General features: G+C 35.5%; 1 long non-coding RNA gene across 2 annotated transcripts; it reads left to right on the top strand.

Moving 5' to 3' along the window:
- The first annotated feature begins 8462 nt into the window (after positions 1–8462).
- On the top strand, positions 8463–11185 carry LOC131067204 (uncharacterized). 2 transcript variants are annotated; one of them, XR_009372017.1, is made up of 4 exons: positions 8463–8691; positions 8769–9505; positions 9620–9719; positions 10854–11185. It is a non-coding gene; the product is annotated as an uncharacterized LOC131067204 (long non-coding RNA). The 2 variants fall into 2 exon arrangements; XR_009111788.2 differs by having other exon boundaries at positions 8468–8691; positions 8802–9505.
- Positions 11186–17785: the final 6600 nt, after the last annotated feature.

Below are 17785 nucleotides of genomic sequence, written 5' to 3'. Positions count from 1 at the left end.
GGCTCAGAATAGACAAAGACAATGATGGGGGAAGGAAGACGAGAGAGAGAGGAAAAGAAGAGATACATTCATGTATACAAACATATATATATATATATATATATATATATATATATATATAAAATTATAGATATGCATATATACATACATAAACACATATTATATAGGTATATCTAAAATATGTCTAGTAAATGCTACGTTTACAAGCATACATTATTATGTCTTCATAACCCATACGGGTTTTGTGAAACAAAAAAAAAATGTTTTTAGTTTTACATAACCCATACGGGTTTTGTGAAAAAAAAATGTTTTTAGTTTTACATAACCCGTACGGATTTTGTAAAACTAAAAATAATGGTTTTAGTTCTACATAACCCGTACGAGTTATTTAGAACTGCAAATAGTACTTTTTGTTTTTCAAAACCTGTGCGGGTTTTGGCTTGGTAAGAGGGTTGGAAAACGACCCTAAGGCTTGCAAGCCCATTTTCCCCCCTTTTTTGTCCCTTTACATGTTTTTTCATCCTCCAACATGATTTCTCAACTTCATCGTCATCAGGTTTACAAATGATCAAGTGGGTATCTCTAAAATTACCACCATAATCTCACACATCTTCTTAGTTTTTTGACCATATATTTTTTTCTATTTTTGGACAACATTAGCATAGTAAACTTTAATTTTCTTTATCAGTGCCTTGACAGTCCTCACAGACATATGTCTACCATTTTTTTAATAAATTTTGATATACTTGACCAAATTCAAAATAAATTACATATTGTTCTGCACTAGATTCTATACACTTTAAAAAAAAGTTTGCATTTTTTTATTATTTTGATGCAAGTTATGCCCAGCGCACGAACAAGTACCAAATTTTTCAGGATGCGGTCACTTCAAAAAATCATAAAAAAAAATACTCAACGAAAAATTACAAAAAAATACACAACTTCTAGATCTCACTCTTACCTATTATCCTACCAAAGGGTTTTGCAAAATACTCAATCTAACTATATATTTTGTGCAGTGTACGAAAACAGCTATGTTATATTTTTCTGAAAAAAATCAGGAATAATTTTTCGTGTGTAAAAGGTTTGACCCTCTTAATCTTATCCAATTTTTAAAAAAATTGGAAGTTTAGAAACTAGATTCAGAGTACTAAAATTCTTATTCTTTTCTCAACTCCTAGTTTTTAGTGCATGACCTTCAAATATCTCTTTGAAGTTCAGGTTTACCTATTTTCAAAAAGAAAGAAAAAAAGTGGTCAGTTATACCCCCCTTTTTGTTCACCATCTTGGTGCACTTACCCTAATGGAACATCATAAAAGATACAATAAAACATACATCTAAGATTGGGAAGAAGAGACCAGACATGATCATAAACATCCTTTGGATATAAAATATAAGGTACCAAAAAGGAACAGAGCATTACCCTAGATAATGTCACTTGAATGTCATCACAAGTGACAACTTATATAAGCACAATAGAGTCTTGTATATGAGAGGACTTTTGCTTGTTCAAGAATGTTAATTTATGACTTCCCATGCAAAAAAAAACAATTACTTTCATTTGAACAAATCCTTTTTTTTGAAAATATGCTTAAATCTCACACAATACATCCAAACAAATAATGTATTAAGCTTTTATGGTGTTCATTTTCACAATGAAGAGGCCCATGAGAAATAATTTGAAATACTGAAATCATGTGGGCCTCCCATCCTGACTTCAAGGATTTGGTTAGAGGCTGGTGGTCCACCCCGATCCAAGGGACTGCCATGTTCAGAATTATGGAGAAACTAAAGATAATTAACAGGGAAGTCAAAGGGTGGAACAGGAACACATTTGGAGACATCTTTAAAAGAAAAAAGGACCTAGGATCCAGACTGGAACAACTTCAAATTTTAATGGCTACTGGTAACCCCCCGGACCCCATTTTGAAGGAGGAAGAAGATTGTCGCAAAAGCTGGAAAAATATCCTTGCCAAGGAGGAGGTGTACTGGAAACAAAGATCCAGGATCTAGTGGTTGAAAGAAGGGGACAGAAATTTTGCCTTCTTCCATAAATCGGCTTCTAACCACAAGAGGAGGAACTACATCAAAAGTATTAAGGATGAAACTGGCCAGGAGATTTCTGATGACTCTCTGATTGGACAGAACAGGGTGGACTTTTTCACCAGTCTGTATGCGGATAGTGGAACGGCTTCGCCGCTCCAGGACTGCCTCATTAGTAAACTGTCAATGGCCATTGAGAAAGACGACAACCGGCAACTCCTGTCCCCCATCTCTTCTGAGGAAGTTCACAGGGCGGTCTTTGCTATGGGAGCTTATAAAACACCGGGCCCGGATGGTTTCCCCCTGGCCTTCTTCCAGAACTTTTGGGATATCGTTAGCTATGATGTTACTAAAGTTGTCCAAGATTTCTTCAAAACGGGGAGATTGCTTAAAAAGATCAACAACACTTTCATTGTCCTCATCCCCAAGACCACCACTCCCAACTGCCTGAAGGAGTATCGGCCCATAAGCCTCTGCAATACCATTTACAAGATTCTCTCCAAGGTCCTTGTAAACAGAATCAAACCTTTCCTAGAAAAATTTATCAGTCCGTATCAGAAAGGCTTTGTCCCGGGATGACAAGTTCTGGATGTCGCCGTTACAACTCATGAGATAATCCATTCCATGGATAGGAGCAAATTACCAGGTATGGCCTTTAAACTTGATATATCAAAAGCTTATGACAAGGTCAATTGGGAATTTCTTTTCAAAGTGCTCCTAAAACTGGGATTCAACCAAAAAATGGTGAGTATGATTCGTGAATGCGTTACCACGATCCAATTCTTAGTCCTGATTAATGGGACTCCTAGGGGAGGCTTCAAAGCTGAGAAGGGTATCTAGCAGGGCAACCCCTTATCCCCTTATCTTTTTATCATGATAGCTGAAGTCCTAAATAGAAATGTGACTCATCTAGTCACCAATGGTAGGCTCCAAGGATTCAAAGCGGTCTCCATGCTCCCCCCTACTAATATCCAGTAGTTCATAGATGACACTTTCCTTTTTGGCAGAACTTCTGTCATAGAGGCTAAAGGTTGGAAGACCCTTCTGGAGGACTATGCCAAGGCGTCGGGACAATGCATCAACTATGAGAAGAGTAATCTCTACTTCTTGAATACTCCAAATGACCTCCAACTCAGAATCCTCTCCATCCTCAGATGCAAAATGGCTACTCTCCCGAGGACCTACCTAGGACTCCCTCTCGCTGTCAAGGAAGTCACCCCCACCTTCTGGAACTCTATCTTGGAAAGAATGCAGAAAAAGCTTGCGGGATGGAAAGGGAAATTTCTCAGTAGCGCGGGGAAGCTCCATCTCCTCGTAGCCTCCCTACAGAGAATTCCAGTCTACTTCCTCTCCATGTTCAAAATATCAAGGACCATGGAAGAAAAACTTGAAAAAATTCAAAAAAACTTTTTATGGACTGGCTTAGAGGGAAAAAAATGCTTGGCTCTGGTCAACTGGGATACTGTGTGTCTACCCAAATCTCTGGGAGGTTTGGGTATACGAAAGATTAATGCCCTCAATAAGGCGCTAATTGCCAAGGTAAGATGGACCTTGGCTAAAGGGGAGGCGGACTAGTGCAACATCATCAAAGCTAAGTATTTGGACTGGGAGCATTTCTTTTATAATCTCAACACTTTTTACCTTCCCCAAGGTTCCAAATTATGGAACAACATCCTAAAGAACAGAGTGATGGTCAGAGAAGGTCTGAAGTGGCAGCTTGGAGATGGCAAAAAGGTGAGATTCTGGGAGGACTTTTGGACGGAGGATAGACCATTAATCAACACTCACTTCCATCAAATCAAGAACCATTTCAAGGCTATCCTGGGGGATTATGTTGCGGATTATTTGATCCCAAGAAGTGGTTGGAAGGACTTAGTCCCCATCTGCAGCAATCAACCGAACCTGGTCCCCCTAGCTCAGGAGTTGCAACTCTTATTGCTGAAAACTAGAATTCCCATGACCACGAACGAAGATAGCTTCATATGGAAAGAGACTCAATTGGGCCAGTTCTCGGTCAAATCTGCATACTCTCAGCTCCTAAAACACCCTATGGATGCGGAAGGTTGGAAGAAAGTCTAGAACCCTCAGTTAATTCCCAAAATTAATTTCTTTTGGTGGTCCCTCATGCATGGCAAAACCCTCACGCTTGATAACTTGAAAAAGAGGGGATTCCATCTCCCTAATAGATGCAGCTTATGTAAAAAGGATGAGGAATCTATTGAGCACCTTTTTATTCTTTGTCCCTTTGCAGCTCGCATTTGGTCTGTCATGCTTCAGAAATGTGGTCTGTGTTGGGTCTTCCACAAGAATATAAAAAACTTTGTTTTTGATTGGACCCCCCCTTCCCATCATCCCCTCATCATTCAACTTTGGAAACAAATTCCTCCACACATATGCTGGGCTTTGTGGAAGGAGAGAAACAACAGAATTTTCAGAGACACTGAGACCCCTCCGGACTCTGTTGCCCTCACCTGCTTTAAGTTGATATCGGAGAATCTAGAAGCTACAAAATGGAGAATCCCTCCCTATCCTCCTGATGAGATGGATAAGAAGATCACTGGCGGCTGGAAGCTCCCCCCTGGCTTTGACCGTTTCAACAACAGCACCAAGAAAAAGAGACAAATGACTAGGTGGTCTTCCCCCAGAATTCACTGGTTTAAATTGAATTTTGATGGCTCTGCTCAATGCAACAGTCAGGCTGGTGGTGGAGTCATCAGGGATCATCTAGGGAACATGGTTGCAGCCTATGCTGGCAACCTCAGTGAAAGTTCGGTCACCCAAGCTGAGGGAATGGCCCTCCTTTGGGGGCTGAAAATGGCTAACGACATAGGAATAAAGCATCTAGAAATTGAAGGAGACTCTCAAGTTATTATCGACTCTATCAAAGGGAAGGCTTCAGCTGGGTGGAGAGTGGAACCCATTCTGAGGGACATCAGGCACTTGCTGGTCAAAATGGAGGACTTCACCATAGACCACATCTTTAGAGAAGGAAATAGAGCGGCGGATTCCATGGCGGCTGAAGGAAGGCTGCAGATGGGCTTACGATGCTGGAGGAACCCCAATACGCTACCAATCACAGTTAAGGAAATCCTGGATAAGGAAAAAGCCTTGTGCCAGGAAAGGACTAACCCTTTCGCCCAATGATGAAGGAAAATATGTTAATTTTTTCAATTTGGCGTGAAGATCCTGCCAATTTCTACCATAGATAGACACATAGCAGAGGTATGCAGAGTCATCACTACCACAGGGGACGAATTTATAAAGAAAGGACTGACATCGGGAATGATTACCGTTCATTTATGACTCGGATGGTGCCAACTGGTGATGACAAAGGCGACGCTGAGGAGCTGTCCACTCACATTGGCCCGAGCAGCGAGCTGTCAACTCACATTGGCCCGAGTAAAGGCTCGCACGCTCCTAGTAGATCTCCAACCAGCGATATCTATGAGACCTTAAAGGATAATAATCACTATGATTATTACAATCGTTTAACCCAAGTCTGGCACATTTTCCCTAACCATTTCGTCTTGAGTTTGCTTCGGCTTTGCGTTCTGGCTTTCTGTTATTTTCAAACTATGAAGCTGAAGGATTCTAAAATGGGGGGGGCAAGGCTCAGGCTGGAACCCAACAAAGTTAAGGAGTTCAAAGCCAAACCAGTGGCCTGGTTTGTGTGCACCGAAGGAGGCATTGACAAATTTATGGAGAACATGAAGGGCAATGACGAGAGACTCTCTAAACAATTTGTGTCCTCCTGGGAGGACAGAAGGGCGACTGTGGGGGGAATCTCCTTCAAAATAAACGAAGAGGTCATAGCCCAGGCTACTGGCCTCTCAATGGAGGGCAGAAAATGGAAAAAACAGAACCGCATTGTGGACTCTACCAGCCTTAACCAGTTTTTCCGCCACGGTGAGAACCCTGTCAAGAGGGTTGGAGGCTTTAACAGAGAGGAACTCCAGCACCCTTGGGACGAAGTCTACTACATAGTGATGAAGTATTTTACGCTCAAAGGCAGGTATGACATTTTCTACTACTACCACCTCCCCTTCCTGAACCATTTGAGGAACAAAGACCTCATTTCCATTTCGTTCTTTTTATTGCACTCGATGGATGCTAACGTTAAAGATATAGCTAAAGCTAAAAAGAAAGGCAAAGACTTTCATATCCTGCACCAGGGCCTTATGCTCTGCCTGTTCAACTTCCACCTCGCCCTCTGCTCGCCCCGTTCCATTTCTGTGCAGAATGTCAGCCCCTTGACCCAACCTCTAGTCATTAATGATTCAAGCCCTCGTTGCACGAAACTTGGCTCCTCCAGCAAGAAAACCAAGAATCACTCCCCGGAGGAGGTCAGAACCCCTAAAAAAGTTAAAATCCAAGAAATTGATTCGGACCTGGACTTTACCGAAGACGCCAACACGCCCCGCCACTCTACCAGATTGGCCTTTAAACCCTTTGATAAATCTCTAAGAGACCCCTCCTCCTCGCACGACACGGGCAACTCCATTTCGACTGATAAAACCCCCCAGGCCCAGCACAAACATTCCCCCCTTTCTGTGAGCTCAACCCATGTTTTCGATAGCCCGACCGCCTCTATGAACCTGGAACATGCCAATTTCCCTTCCCCGACCTTCAGGATTAAGAAAATGTTGGTTGTTGAAGAGGCCAGTAGTGTGAAGGAAGAAGATCCCAACCTGGCAGAGCTTGGGAAAAAGATATAAGCCCTCTCTAACACCCTGTAGGTGATTACCAGCAGACTGGAGGCGACGGAGTCCAAGATGCATGATGTGTCTAAATTCGCTCTGAATGTCATGAGATGCTCGACCACTACTCTGTGCCTTTTGCAGGATAGCGCAAACAAAGGTAAAGGCAAGGAGGACGAGGACTTTAAAGGCCTGTTCAAGTTCCTCGTTAAGGAATGGGCTAAGAAGCTGGTCCCTAAGAAGAGCCATGGGAAAAAGAATTAAATTTCTGCATGTGGAGAAGTTTTTTGTCTATGCAGTGTAGTAGGCTAGATAGGTTTAGTTTCGGCTTATGTTTATATTTTAATGCTTATAGCCCTGTGTGGCACTGGAAGTATACTCTGACTAGTAGTATTTTATTGTTGATAAACTCTCGTATGATGGTTTTTGTTTTTGATAGAGGTAAAAGGCTGCTTCTATGCTGATTGTTTGCGAACAATGGTCCTTCCATTGTTCTCTTAATTGTACCCATGGGTCAGCCCCCTCGTTTTTGGCTGTTTTTATTATCAAAAACATTTATGTTTCCGCATGCTAAAGCCTTCACACAATCAATTAATTTCAGTCCAAAAAATTAGAAAAATAAAATAAGATTTTATCTATGTAGATCAAACAAATGAATCAAGAAGCAATGTTTATTAAAACAAGGAGGGAAATTTGAAAGTTAACCAAATTTATGAAAAAAGTGACAACAAACACCTTTGAAATTATACCTAATAAACAAAGTCAAAGCAACTACCAAGATTAAAAAAAAAATTAACATTAAAAATTCAAAACTAAAACTAAAAAGTATACAACTTAAATTAATAAATATTCCTATTGTGAAGCATAAAAGAGGTGAAGTATAATGGCAGTTTCTTGCGTGACAAAGAAAATATTTGAAAAGGACATTTAGTTTTTATTTGTTAATTTTTATCAACAGTTCTGCCACTTTTATATAATTGAGTTCCAACTACATCTTTTAAACATATACGGCCACTCACACCTTTTGCATGTTTTTAGGCACTGATTTTCTATGAGTTTAGATAAGGTTGTATAGTATAGTCTTATTTATAAACATAAGCCATATAGTCAACATAAAATTACATCAAAAAATTACATAAAAAAATTACATGTTTACTATACATAAGAAATAATTTAATGTAAATGAACCTATAGAATAAAAGAAAAGGAACTTCATTTTCATTGATGGAATTAATTAAAGTGAACAAAAGTTGGAACAAGGCCCTCAACAGAAAGGATTGGTTGCTACGTCATTGGATCGAATCCCCCTACCTTAAAGTTGAAAGCAAAAGAATTGTGAGACAGAAGCTCCAATACTGCACAGCGGGGCATTTTACAAGTTTATCAGATACCAATCTTAAATAGATATTTTGTGTACTCTAAAATATCTGTTTTTGGTAATGCCATTAACCTATTTCTACATCCCGTGAAGATGTTTTTGGCTATAATACTACAAAATGGTTTCCTGTGTGGTAACGAAACTGGCAAGCAGTTTTCAGGCATGAGACAACAAAACCCGGAAGATGTAATGGAGCAAGTTCATTTATAACAAAAACCATTTAACTTTTACCATAGATCCATACATAGATGATTGGTATCATGGACTATAAAAGACACTTTACTTTTACTTTATTACTAAAAAAGAAATCTAAGATGAGAAAAGATTAAATTATGTCAACAAAGCAAAATCTATAGTCTTCAGTGTGTGAAAGTGGACAAACAAGTGCAAAATCTATAGTCTTCAGTGTGTGAAAGTGGACAAACAAGTGAATGCAGGGTTTTGAAACCAACATACACAGAGAAGTTAATCATTATTTGAATTACACCATTAAAGTTGCAGATCTGCTTAGCGAAGGTTCAAATGAACAATAATGTCGGATCCCAGATGCCCTTATCCTAATCCAGCGCGAGGTATGTTTGTAATCTGTAAAAGCCTTCAGTGTTCTTTTCTCGAAATCCTCAACTCTTTTGCTTTTCTGAGTGATTAGGGTTTTGCTTTTATGAAATTTGTTGTGTTGCAGGATATTAACAGCAACCGCCACCCATGGTGATGCCGCCGCGGTACCCACAATTTGGAAGGATTCTTTGCCTGAAAGTTGTTGCTTGCTTATTTTTCTGTATTTTTTGGTAAATTATGTAGTTTAATGGAAAGCGGTTTTAGCAGAAACGACCCACAAGTCATGGCGTACTGAAAATGACAACAACACGACAGTGATATTGATAACATCCGCGCATTTCAGTCATAGAAGGATGGGCTATTCCGCCATTAGAAGTTGAAAACGATTTCTGAATAACGCCATTAAAGTTGCAGATCTACTTAGCGAAAAAGCACAAATAAACAACAATGTCGAATCCCAGATATCCAGCAGAGAATACTTTTGTAATCTGTAAAAGCCTGAGCTGTGTCAGTGTGTGGGACTCATGATGGTTACGCGTGGTATTCGAATCTTCTGGAGAGTAAATGAGAGCCGAAGACTTCGGCGTTGGCTAAGCTGACCGTCGGATAATGTCACAGAAAATGGTTGAATAGGAACGAATGACAGATCATGCTGTACATGGAATGACAAGACTACAGTGATATTTGATAAATCCCGCGCATTTTAGCCATAGAAGGATGAACGATACAGCCATCAGAAGTCGACCATAATTTCCGAAATACGTCATTAAAGTTACAGATCTGCTTAGCGAAAGCACACATACACAACAATGTCGGATCCCAAATACGGTGTGTCTGTAACCTGTAAATGCCTGATTTTTTAGTGTTTTCTTCTTGAAACCCTCGATTATTTTGTTTCTCGGAATGCAGGGCTTTGCATTTATGGAATTTGTTTTGTTACAGGGGATTCACAGGGATATAACCAGCAACCGCCCCCCGTGGTGGCGCCGCCGCAGCAATCACAATCGGCGCCTGATCGAGAGGAAGGGTTTTTGGAAAGATGGTGTGTAGTTTCTTTGCCTCAAAGTTGTAACTGGCTTTTTCTTTTCCAAATGTGTACATTTTTTCCTGGAGGGTTTCATGTTAAACATAGAAAAACTGTCTAACTATATTACACAGAATAGCAGTTTTAAGTTGAAATTTTGTCTAGGGGTATTTATTCTGTCAAAGTCATGTTCTTTGATGTAGAGGTTCGAACCAATCTCATCTCTTATGACATAGGGGATTGAGGGTATCTACTTTGTCAAAGTCATTAGGGACACAACCCATTCCATTTCTCTTGATGTAGAGGCTCGAACCGTCTTCATACCTTACGGTGTAGGGTATTGAGGGGTATCTATTCTGTCAAAGTAATGAGAGACACAATCCAGCTCATCCCTTTTGATTCAAACAGACTTCATCCCTTATGATGTAGAGACTTTGCACTAAATAAAATTTGATCCTTTATCTTTGATGGGCTCATTCAAAACCTTTCAACTTTACTAGTACACTAAAAATCTATTGACTACAATATAATAAAATCATATTTTCATTCCCTAGAAAATCAAGCTTTCAACAAAATTAGTTTTGATGAAAATACCATACATCAATAGGTAGATGTATTGGACCGGTTAGCTGCAGGGGGTGAAGGAACGAGATCAGAGGGTTTCCTTCAAAAGTTTTCCTCCAGTCATTTGGAAAGTTCAGACTGAAGAATTGACTGTCACCTCACGATATCTTCTTTCTTTCATTTTTATTTAATTTTATTAATAGTATATTCTCTGCAGAGTCTTCTAATCGAAAAAAATTGTTTAATTAATGAAAGTGTTTAGAGGTGGGGAGGTTTGAATTCTAAGTTTCTGCTTGGTTTTTAAATGTTTGTAGTGATAACTTTGCTAATAGACAATCATTGTCTGGGTTTCACTTTTTTTCTTAAGTTTTTTCAATGGCTGCTCTGTAAGTGGCTTACAAGGGTTTCATTATAGAGTATCTAGTTGTAGTTAATAAGTTGTGGTGAATTCTTAGTATGTATTTGTAGTCTGTCAATTATTTTGTAAAGATTTGTATGGTGAAATACAAATGTCTCTTGGAAGGTTTTAAAGGTTAGTAGTTTAATTGCTTTGGAACAGTCTGTAATGGGAGTTTGTTTGTTCTGCAGTTTTTCTGCCCTGTGTTGCTGTTGTATGCTGGATGATTGCTGCTGTAATCCCTCTGAAGTATTTGTCTCTTAAAGATTACTTGATCACTGTAAATGCAATTTAAGCCTTATTTATGTTCAAGAGAATATTTATTCAGGGAGGAAATTTCAAATTTAGTACCCCTGAAGCAGAGAGATTAATAAATGCATTTGTGGTAAATGATGTTGTATTTTCTAAGATATCAGTAGGATTAAAATTGTAGTTTCAATTCTGTTTCAGATTTATGTGTTTTTCAACTAAATTAATTGAACTTTGCATATTGTGGTACTCTATAAAATATTTTAGAGTTAAATTTATTTCTGTCTTTATCGTATTATTAACCAAGATCATTTTTCTGATTTTGATGTCTTTAATTCATTTGTCAATTCAGTTCAATTATTGATATTGAAATATATTCTTTCAAAAATTAAATTTAATAAAAAAATTAGTATTTATGACTATTTTTATCTATATTTTAAAATTATATAAAATATAATATGATTAGAGATATTTAATTTTGGAATCAATTTCTTATATATAAATGAAATAGACATCTCATTTTTTAATCAATTTCTCATGTGTAAGTGGAATAGACGCTTTGAGAAGAATATCTTAACTAAATACATGTACTTTTGATGTAACTTAACATATTTTGTATAGTTATGCTAGCTAAACACATGTAACTTTGATGTATTAAACAAATAATTCACATTTTGTTGAACTATGAAAGCTATATTAATATACATAGGAACTATTAATACAAGATGGGCTAATATTTTAAATCACAATTAACTTTGTGTTTTTAATCTGATATTTATAATAGTAAATTGATATGCAATTATATTTGTATATAATTGTATTTTAATTGTTGTTTTTACAATTTTGAATATTGAATTTAATTATATATTTTTATTTAATTGTTTTATTCATGCTTGTTTTTAATACTAGCATAACTACATTTAAAAAATATATATATCATGTGTTGAAAGATATCTTTATTTTTTAATCAATTTCTATGTAGAAGTGATTTAGACATCTTGAAGGCGATTTTTTTTGTGTGTATGTAGCATAGACTTGTTTTAAAATATAGATATGCGAGTTAAATCCAATTTATCTTTAAGCCCTTAAAGTTCAAGCCACAATTGTCTTATCTTTGCAATAATGAATCATAAAACCACAAAACACTACACGAGCTCTAGATTTATGTGGAAAATCCTAAGTAGGGAAAAACAATAGAGAGAATCGTGCACTCACAATATGAATAATTGATTACAATGTTTTAAGCTCAAGGCCAAAAAATCTCATTGTTCTTGATTTGGACTTGCAAGATTAAGGTGCACAACCTTAGGGTAAGATTTAATGGATTTGCATTATTGAGATGCACAAACCTAGGGTAAGATACAGTGAATTTGCATTATTGAAGCTCGTTGCTCTAGGGTAAGATACAAATTTGTACAAGTTGCTAAAATGAGACACTATCTTTTGGTAGGCACAAGGAAATGATGAATTGAAATGAACAAGATCTGATAATGAAATTGCCCTTGAACCATTGTGTCAAGCAAACAATATCATAGCAAACACTCATACATTGATTGTCTCAAAACTCTGTCACATTGAAAGATATGATCGTCAATGCTCATCACAAACTTAAATTCACACTTATGTTTCTCCATGTATGCTTGCATATCATTCACAATCATGTTGGAGCTTAAAGGGGGGTGAATTAGTTCGTAGCTTACACTAATTTATCTTTAAACCCTTAAAGCTCAAACCACAACTATCTTATCTCCGCAATAATGAAACATGAAACCACATAACACAATATACAAGAGAACGCCAGATTTATGGGGAAAACCCTAAGCAGGGAAAAACCATAGTAAGAATCACACTCACAATATGAATAATTGATTACAATGTTTTAGGCTCAAGGCCAAGGAAGCTCATTGCTCCTGATTTGGACTAGCAAGACTAAGGTGGACAACCTTAGGGCAAGATTTAATGGACTTGCAAATTTGAGACGCACAATCCTAGGGCAAGATACAATGGACTTGCATTATTGAAGTTCACTACTCCAAGGAAATATACAAATTTGCACAAGCTGCCAGAAGGACACACTATCTTCCAGTAGGCACAAGGAAATGATGAATTGAAATGAACAAGATCTCCCGATCATGAAACTACCCTTCAACCACTGCGTCAAATAGACAATACCATGGCAAACACAACTCACACATTCATTGTCTCAAAACTCTGTCACACTAAAAGATATGATCATAAAAGCTCACAACAAACTGAAATTCACACTTTGCTTCTCCACCTATGCTTGCATATCATTCACAATCAATCTACACCAATCCATAAATAATTCACACATCCGCATACCTTTATATACCAGCTTATTCATTGAAACCCTCAACTAGGTTGATCATAGGTAGAATATACATAAATTACATAAGATTGGCCACCAAGACCAACTACACCAAATGTGGTCCACCCTAGGAGATAAAGGGGACTCAAATACATCACAACAAGTCTTCTAAAGTCGATTCCAATGAATTGCACACACTAACACATCCTCCAAGGTTGTAACATGCAGATAACCAATAAAGCACATTAACCAGTTAGCCCCAAAACATCACCTAATGCAAATTACTCAATGTGGATCTTCACACACTACATTGAGACCCATGACAACACTCTAGCTTAACCTCCAATGTATATATGAACCAAAAGAGTATGATCCAAATAAGATAAACCAATTGAGTCGGGTAGAGACCAACATAGTTGACCACATCGAACAACAAAACAATATAACTTCACTTGTCGGCCAAACCTACACATGAAAGTTGAACTTGAAAACTACACAAACTATATGAACATGTCCTCCAAATTGAGACACAATAGACAACATTGCGGAGCAATACAGGGCATTCTCCATATTAGTCTTGATACATAGCCTCACTGTCATCAAATAACAACAACCAACTTCAAAATTTGAGCAACTAAGGACTTGAAAATATGATAGTGCAATATCCACAAAATATAGACATTAATTTTAGAAATCCAAGCCATAATCTTCAAAAATTAGAGGAATGCATAACATTATTCCATAAGGACTTTAAATACTTTTTCCTGCATACTGTAACTTCCGATATTGTCACCTTTTAGAAATACCTCATACTCACTCGCCATCACCTCTAAACAACATAACAACATCTAAACACTCATTTCCAGACCACATACCACAACCGTACAACTACAACTTCTTCCTCACCTTTGTCACCACTCCACACAACCACATACAACACAAACTCATATTTACTTGTGAAATCAATGACAACACAACCATATTTGCAACTATCTCCAAATTTGACATCAATGACAACACAACCATATTTGCAATAGTATTATCTCTCAAATGTGACTTGCTTTGACAATTGCAGGGAGAGGGGTCGGTGTTGGGTAGGGTCCTATTGCTATTAAAGTACTTGAGGTTATTGGATTTAAGTCTTGGAACATATTTTTATTACACATTGTCAATAATTAGTCCACATATAAAATGACAAATGACCAAATGTTGATCAAGATGGACCCTTACATGAAAACATGATAATTTGCGGATGTCATAAAAAAATCATAAATACATTCACTAACAAATAAAATAAATATGAATTTTTGTTTCACATAAAATATTATAATTATCAAATGTAAGTGTCATTTATAAAATAAGGTGCTCTTGTAAACAAGTATTATCATTGTGTGGGAAAATACCAATTTTAAGTGTACAACTACTGGAATAGTAATGTATATGCATTGGAGTGCTTCAAATTTATATGTCTTATCAAATATTAAAGGTGGGCACAATGAATAACATGTATTTTATCATGAAATGTGAAAGGCTTTTCCAGAAAGTCAAACGATCATTTAAAGGTTAGAGATAAGAAGATTTGTGATTAAGAAAAACTATTGTAGACTTTATGATTAATTTTTTATTGAATCCATAAAAAATCATTTAAAAGACATTTCTCATTAGATATGTTGATGTGGTGAGTTGTAGGATAAGTCATACCTCCAAATCTTAGATGTAGATAAATAAAATGATATTTTGCATTTAGAGAAAAAAGGAGGTCATATAGAATTTCATGTAACTGAAAAATGCTTGCAAAGTTTGCTCGACCCCTCTTCCCTAACTACTAAAATATATTTTAGAAACTTTAACATAATTCCTCCTTAAAACCACAATCCCACAAATTGCTTTCTTAATGACAACAAATTTCTCACCAATAAAATATTTTGCCTACATTTTCCTTGCAACTTTTTCCCCCTATTCTTTCAAGTAATGTTTGGTTGATGTAATAATAAATACTATTATGTGAATGTTATTTAATGGATAATAAAAATGATATTTCACCCATTAAAATAAAAATCCATGTTGTAGGCACTTAGATGTTGCTAAGTTTAAATCTTCTACAATAATAAATAAACTAGCATACATATATTTTATCCCCAGACATATCATAATTTTTTTAAGTAGAAATTTCGTTTTAAAAATATAATTTTTTAAATTAGAAGTTTTTTAAAATCTAGATTTAATATATATATATATATAAATATATATATATCACATTAACACACTCATGTTATTACACACCACTCCTTGTTGCCATTATAGAATTCCTCTCCACATTAATTAAATAAAATTATATACATTAAAATTTATATAAGACTATAATCTAAATTAAAAAGAAACTTTCTATTATTATTTATTAAATATATATATATAGTTGTTTTTAAATTTAGATTTGTTTCTTTTAAATGTAAATTTAAATTTTATTTTTTGTATTTAATAAATAATAATAGAAAGTTTCTTTTTAATTTAGATTATAGTCTTATATAAATTTTAATGTATATAATTTTATTTAATTAATGTTGAGAGGAATTCTATAATGGCAACAAGGAGTGGTGTGTAATAACATGAGTGTGTTAATGTGATTGTGTGTTAATGACATTTTTACATAATGACTTTGTCAAAATTTAAGCTAAGTGGAGTGTAATAACATGAGTGTGTTAATGTGACTGTGTGTTAATGACATTTTTAAATAATGACATTGTCAAAATTTAAGCTAAAAGATTAAAAAAAAAATTATTAAGAAGACACACATACAAGTTATAATAAAAAGTATATATATAATAATATTATTTTAGTGTATATAAATTAATTCTAATTCTAAATCTAACTCTAACCTTAATTCTAATTGTAGCCCTAGTTCTAAATTTAACTCTAATCCTAATTTCAACCCTAATTGTAACCCTATTTCTAAACTTAAATTTTGTTCAAACCCTTACTCTAATCCTTAATCCAATTCTAATTTTAACCCTAATCCTAATACCAATTGTCACTTAAACTCTATGCCCAATCTTAATTTTGATTGTAACCTTAACCTAACCCTAACTCTAACCATAACCCTAATTCTAACAACTATAATCCTTAATCTATGCATAATTCTCCTTCTAACTCAATTTTAATCTTGATTGTATCTTAGCCTGATATAATAACATACATAAGATCCAATACTTTGTAAACAAAAAAAACCTCTACAATTATATATATGTTTCTTAAAAATAAATTAAACAATAACTTTACAATAATCATTTAAAATATAATATTTTCCCTCACACTACCCTACTTTTAAATTTCTTCATATGATTAAGGGAGATTTATCACGATTCACAAATTCTACCTTTTAACTTACCATGCTAAATTGAACAAAATATATGCACAAATTCATATGGACTTTGAGTTTTACAAATTTTAAAAAAATCATCGAGGAGAGGGTTTTCACCCTTGTTCAGCATATTGAAGGGGTTTGTCAGTGCTCCTGCCCAAACAAGAATAATATTGATAATCCTGTCATAGATGCCCACGTCAGCATTAGACAAGAGTAAATGAGGGGTCTTAGGGCTGTACAACATCTAATATTAATGGCATTATAAGGGGTAATGGAGAGTCCACGTGAGAAAATACTACCACCACAATTTTAAAGCGGATATGGAATGTGACCGTTTTATTTTATTTTTTAAGGTTTCTATGTATACAAGTTCACACTTTCTCATTGCTGCAATTCTCAATAAAAAATAAAATAAAATAAAATTATAACATATAAATTTTTCACAAGTTCATTTTTTCAATTTTTAATTTTGTAAAGTATCTCTTAAAAAAAATTAAGGGTATCATATGGGTATGGTCCTTCAATCTTGTGGTTTTCTTTTTGAACTGGGGTTGAGGTTTGTGGACCTTTGAATAAGTTACAAATCCTTTCAAGGATCTATAGATCCTTATTAGATTGTGATTTGCTCGACCCCACTTTAAAGCTTTCGGGTGTGACCTACGTGACCTAATATTATTTATATATGTATGAGAGAATTTATTTTATAAGTAGAAGAGGTTTTTTAATGTACAATTGTAGACAATAGTATGTTTACATGTATATTTATAGTGATCTAAGAAAATATGATTGATTGTAGTTTTTCTACATTTCTTGGCATGAATCTAATGAAGGTTTGGTGCATGTATATGTGTGACAACAACTAATGTATTGCATTTTTTTTGTAATAACTATTCCTTGGTGCATGCACATGTGCGACAACACCTAATGTATTGCAATTTTTTTGTAATAACCATTCCTTGATTTCATATGGATCATTGCAATTCTAATCAAGGATTAATAATTATGTCTATTACATGGATGTAATATTTTATGATTGAATAAAAATAAGAATATTGTTCTATTGATATTTTACCTCCTAGCACGTCTTTCCCTTTTTTTTGTTTATGAGTCTATTGCCTAATAGAAAAAGTATTAGCCCATATTGGTAAGCAAATGAATCACCCACTATTTACTCACCCTCCATC

This window comes from Cryptomeria japonica, chromosome 3 (assembly GCF_030272615.1).
Source record: "Cryptomeria japonica chromosome 3, Sugi_1.0, whole genome shotgun sequence".
Classification (NCBI taxonomy): domain Eukaryota; kingdom Viridiplantae; phylum Streptophyta; class Pinopsida; order Cupressales; family Cupressaceae; genus Cryptomeria; species Cryptomeria japonica.
Note: the sequence above shows the minus strand (reverse complement) of the source record. Positions and strands in the feature narration are given on the sequence as shown.